Source organism: Ictalurus punctatus, chromosome 16 (genome assembly GCF_001660625.3).
Source record: "Ictalurus punctatus breed USDA103 chromosome 16, Coco_2.0, whole genome shotgun sequence".
Taxonomy (NCBI): Eukaryota; Metazoa; Chordata; class Actinopteri; order Siluriformes; family Ictaluridae; genus Ictalurus; species Ictalurus punctatus.
The window spans coordinates 20,085,843-20,092,318 of record NC_030431.2 but is presented as its reverse complement, the minus strand read 5'-3'; positions in this window follow the sequence as shown (position 1 = coordinate 20,092,318).

Sequence of the window (6,476 nt, the reverse complement as noted above, 5' to 3'; positions counted from 1 at the left end):
CAAAGGTGTTCTGCGGGGTTTAGGTCAGGGCTCTGTGCAGGCCACTTGAGTTCTTCCCCTCCAACCTTGGCAAACCATGTCTTTAAGGAGCTTGTTTTGTACACAGGGGCATTGTCATGCTGGAACAGTTTTGGACCCCTTAGTTCCAGGGAAGGGAAATCTTAACACTACAGCCTACAAATACATCCTAGACAGTTGTGTGCTTCCAAATTTGTAACAACAGTTTAGGCAGGTGTGCACAAACCTTTAGCTATAAAATATATATTGGTACCAATATATTCCTGCATAAATAGTCCTAGTCACATTAATCACTGCAAATTATTTTAATTTAACAATATGGCATCCACCCTCCTTATTTTGCAGCTTATAAAACATCCAACAATTTTGCATTTTATTTTTTAACATTGCGCACACAATTTAGGAAAGCCACAAGATACGAAAACAAGGTCATTAAATCAATTTTAGCATTTTTTAAAATACTATTTGTGTTGAGTTGGATTAATAAATTGATGCCATTGTTGGATTCATGGATTAGTTTGACATCATACTATTTGGGTGGGCATGTGGTGTTGGTCATTACAAAAAGACACTACCAATTAACACGGTTAATTGTTCAACATGTTGAATTTGAATGGATCTTAATTTGATTGAAATTTTATTGGTCCAGCCAGGATTTATATTTATTTTGTATAAGTTCATAAAGAATTTAGTTTTAGACTACAGGTATCCTTTATACTTTTATCCCTCCACTGGCAGATGTGTTGAACTTGCATATAATGTGGTAGTTTGAAAACTGACAGCTTGGAGGTTGGAGCAGAGGATACGCTCAATCTGACAGATAAGGACAATAGTCACCTCAAAACAAATGGAAAAAAGTGGAAACATTTGTTTTGAACCAGGCCCCAACAAAGGGAAGCTGAAAGTACAGTGAGGTGGGTGAAGTTTAATGAAAGGTAAGGCTTAATTAATGACAAAATGATCCTTGTGTCAAGTGCTATTGTCATTGTTGTATTTGCATTTTCTTTTTTGAAAACCAAATTTGAATGGAATATAACAGATTAGACCTTGGGTTCAGTTTCAAGGGACAGAACAACATGTCATATTTTAAAGCTATTTTAAGTTGTCTGGTGAATTGTACACACACACACACACACACACACACACACACACACACACACACACACACACACACACACACACACAGAGTTCAAGTTCCTTCTGTATATCAGATGAGCAAGAGTCCATTTTAAGAAGGAGTGCTAGCTTAGCCCAGGAAGCCACACTGACAGTGCTCATTATGAAGAAATAATGGTTGGGCTTACACACACTGGCCATTATTAATATGCCTTTGCTTGGGGAGGTCGCAGGTTAACTACTATTCCATCTCACCTTGGACGACCTCCAGGAAAACATGCCTAATAACCCTGTCAGCTCCTGTGCTGACAATAGCGATTTAGTGAACTTGGGTCTACAGAGGAGACTAGAACGGCTTTAAAAATACACAAGACCTCGGGAGAGTCCTCCTCCAGCAACAGGATGACCCTCAGCCCAAAGGCATATTTGTGCTTGCTAAAGCACTCCGAGGAGGTGGCAGTGGGCACATTGGAGACACAGGGCAGCTTTATTGGGATCACATACAGCAGCTGAGATCAATACGGGTATGTAAGCTGGTGAAGGATGGAAAAATAAAGCAGGTGCCCCGCAGCAAAGGAGCAGATAATTGCGCCGGCCATGTGGCTCTGGAGAACTGCTATCTATTCAAACACATTAGCATGCAGCAGACAAAGGGCCCCAGCGATAATTGGTTGGAAGAGATGAAGATGTATCATACTAGGGCTAGGCTGGGACAAAGGACACTGTTGACATCAAATTACTTTGGGTTAAGGTACAGATGTTACTAGGGAAAAGTCTTGGTGTCAAAGGGAACGGAATGATATTGGAGCTGGAAATAAGCATAATATAAGCGATTTTGTTGCCAATAATACAATGGAAGCTTACATCATACCATAGAACACTTCATAAAAACGTTACAATTATGACTCTTTCAAAGAAATGAAATAGTATACTTTATACATTGAATACAAGCACAAAGAAGTTATAAAACTGGGCTATTAGAAATGACGAAGTAAAAACATGATATCAGACCAACTGTGATTTGTAGTTCCTGGTCCTCATTCTGCCTCGAAATAATTATTCCAACTATACTTCAAGCCAATTATATGAAGCTTAAAAAGACATCTGAAATGGAAAAAAGAAAACTGTGAACTAATTAAAAGATTCCTAGAAAACGATTCTAAGAAAAGAACTTGGGAATGAGCCAAGACATATGTAATATATCAGGAGTCCTTTATATTCCAAAACTATGCAGTATAAATCCCCCACCCTGGCTGCAATAGATGCCTCTGATGAAGGTCATTCATAATGATTAAAATTGAAATGATTTGTAAATGACTCGCGGGACCCAGAGTCCAGTGGCACCTTCAGACAAGGAAATTGCATTAGGAGTGAAGGGCGCTGTCGTGGGACTCGCACCTCCAGCCGTGCTTCCACAGCCTCCAGCAACGCGCCTCCAAAAGACCTGAGTGCAGCACAAGTGAAAGCAGCTGCTGATAAATGGTATAGACCAAGCTTTTTTTTATTGCTGATATGGAATTCCATGCCGTTTCGATATATTTCGCCCCAGAGGTTAGACAAACATAGATTGATAATTAACACCTAGAGCGATGTTTAGAGGTGCGATTTCCCACGAGAGTTCAAGGGATAAAATGAAATTTTGTACCATAACAAACAACCGCACTAGTGTGAAATATGAGTGTATGACATTAACATATATAGTAGATGTGTTAGGGATGAAAGTGTGTGTCTGTCTGTATGTGTTGAGAGGGGGTCAGAGTTCGATTAAGGTGAGAATGCTGAAGAAATGGAAGTGTCCAAATCCTCAGACTTCCATTTCAGTACTTCCTGGTGTGGTTGGGTTTCTGTTCTATTTGGTATTTTAGGGCAACAATACACACTACACTAGACACTATAGAAAAGACCATTTTGGATATGTCAATCATTTCTCAGATTTTGGATGAATTGCATCTATGGCATGTCTTCTGTAACAATAAAATCATCAAAACTCAACAGGAAAATGTTTATATCACTGATTTTGTCCACACACAAATACTGCATTGTCAAAAACAGTGACTTTGAAGAAGGCTTACGCTCTGCACACTTTACAATCAAGTTGTCATGTATTGCTGAAAAGATTGTTTCATGATATAGGAGTCATAATGACATAGATGTACATTTCCTTTATAAATATTATTAGAAACTAAGCAGATGAATGCACATTTTAAAACTGTTTTCCACTTTTTTTTGTCATATAGAAACAAAAGTCTGTTTTTATATGACGTGCATTCTTCTTCATTCCTATCCCAAAATGTTAATAATTATTATCGGATTTAAGTTAGAGCTTATACTGAAAATGGCATAAAATATAAATATACACTATACAATATATAAATGCTGCAAAAAATGTGTCATTATAAAAGATGTTGCTATTGGAGAAGGTGAAGGAGCCATCTTCTCAGGTACAAGATTATTAAGCAAGACTAAAAAATGGAAAAAAAGCTACAGAGCCACAACAAAGACTGCAAAAATCTCTGTCAGCACAATTAGTTTAACAATATGCAGGTGCAAAGTTCATGCAACCACAACTAATCGTCCCCAGACAGGTGCACCAGGCAAGATTTAAAAATGCGCTCCCAGACTAATGATACAGTAAGGAAGGAAAGAGAGAGAGAAGCCAGCCATTCAAAAAGAGTTGCAGACAATTAAAAAAAAAAAATTCTGCTAAAAAATATTACATTACCATAACATTAAAATCACTGAAAGGTGAAGTGGATAACATTCATTATCTCATTACAGTGGCACCTGTCAAGGGGTGGGATATATTAGGCAGTAAGTCTGTTCTCGAAGTTGATGTGTTTGTAGCAAGAAAATTAAGGATCTGAGTGACTTTGACAAGGGCCAAATTGTGATGGCTAGATGACTGGGTCGGAGCATCTCCAAAACAGCAGGTCTTATGGGGTGTTCCCGGTATGCAATGGTTAGTACTTACCTAAAGAGGTCGTGTGCTGAGCACCGAAGGCACATTCAGTGGGCACATGAGAATCAGAACTGGACCACGGAGCAGTGGAAGACGGCGGCCTGGTCTGATCATGTTTTCATTTGCATCATATGGACGGCCAGGTGTGTGAGCGTTGCTTACCTGGGGAAGAGATGGCACCAGGATGCACTGTGGGAAGAAGGCAAGCTGAGGGAGGAAGTGTGATGATCTGGGCAATGTTCTTCTGGGAAACCTTTGGTCCTGGCATTCATGTGGATGTCACTGACCAAGTGCAACTTCATGGCAATGGTATTCCCTAATGGCAGTGGTCTCTTTTAGCAGGATAATGCGTCAAACCACACTGCAAAAATTGTTCAGGAATGGTTTGAAGAACATGATAAAGAGTTCAAGGAGTTGACTTGGCCTCCAAATTCCCCAGATCTCAATCCGATCGAGTGTCTGTGGGATGTGCTGGACAAACAAGTCTGTGCTGTGATTCTGGCTATATTTACATGTAAAATGCTCACTCAGTGAAAAAGTTAGAAGCGACAGCATGTCTTTCTTATTCGTTCTCTCACACTGAATGTGCCGAACAGAGTAGCCGCAGAGAGGGGTGTACCTGCGGCAGGAACGCAGGAGTACTGGCCACTCTTTTCTATGGAAAGTAGCTAAGGCTTGTTCAAAAAGTTGCTAGATTTGTCACTAAGTGCTTTTTTGTTCGGGAAAACGAGTCACTAAAGGAGTCTGAAAAGTGGACCGGAGCTGTTTCTGTTAAAATGAGTAAGCAAATAGCAGGACGAGGGGGAGGGGCCTCAGCGGGGAGTCATATATTGAGTGAAAGGATTTTATTCGTGTTCAGTCGAAAATAAACACGTTAAAGTTATTTAACGATTTCATATTTATTGATTTTTCTTATAATTCAAGCACTTTTTCAGCACCATTAGATAAAAATGGCTATTTTCATTGTTTTCCAGTAATTAAGTTCGAAAAAGCCAAATTCAAGCACTTCAAGCACCTTGTAGGAACCCAGAAATCAACTGGCAAAGCTTGACTGGGGTATCTGTTATTATTATTATTATTATTATTATTATTATTATTATTATTAGTAGTAGTAGTAGTAGTATTAATAATAATAATAATAATAATAATAATAATAATAATAATAATTTGTTTAAAATCCCAATTCACCTGTAGTGTCTTGTCTTAAATATATGTATGTTCAAATATAAAAGTGTTAATTTTTTTTTTTTTGAGACATGCATGAATAATCCCTCAAATAAAATCACTGTTGATATTTGAATTTGATCCTTTTCCTACAGAGGTAATTACACTGTGAGACTAAATTAGGTCATAGTCCTGAAGCAACTCTGAGTGCTCTGTAAGGTTGCTTGTTGTCATAGGCTTAATGTTTGGGCTGCTTGTAATGTTTGTGAGGACCGGCTTGACTGGCAGCAATATGTCGTTTTTCATGTTGAGAAAAATACTAGTACACATTTGTATGAAAGTCGATGATTCTCATTATATCAAATATAATTTAGCAATGAGGATAACTTAATCAAATACAGGAGTCGCTGGTGTAACTGCAGGTTTTTAATTCCAGCTCAGCAGACGTTCCAGCAACATATCTTTTCCCAGATGTTACTCTGGCAGATAGTTATCCAACTTGATCAAAGCGTGCTACTCACTGTGTGAGAAAATCACAATTAGCCAGCAAGGTTTAACGGATCTGACTGTTCTTCCCACAGTGTTTGTTAAACTTAATCAACATGGTCTTTGTGGAAAGTGCCTAGACAAGTTTAAAAAGTAAATATAAACATTTCCCTATAGTTTTGCTAAAATATTTTAAATGTTAGTTTGTTAAAATATTTTACATATAAGTATATAATTGTTAGAAAATAACAAATTTGGTCAAAACCATATTTTTTCGTCTTTTTTGTCTGTTTGCCAGAATTAGCCATAGTTTTTTTTCCCCCAGACTAAATAAAGTTTTTGTGATAAAATATGAGCCGATATTGCGTTGTGGCACCTGGTAATGAAGTAATTGTCTGTCATTGTGCAGTCTCTGCAGACTGTAAGTTGCCTCCTCTGAGATCACGGTGACTCAGCACAAAATGTTCAATGGAGCGTTCAGTAAGGATTTATATTTAGTTGTTTTGTACTGGCTTTAACTGACTTATATAATAATTCATTATTGAAACAATCGTGCATCCAACAATTGCTCTGATACTCATTCAGTACAGTCACTGTGAATACAGTGTGTACGTCGAGTCGAAATCACGTTAAATATAAGACCAATTTTTGTCATCCAATGATGCACTGCATTCACTAAGCAAGTGCCTGTAGCCAGGATGGTTTCTCCACACATCTGTTAATAATCTAAAGC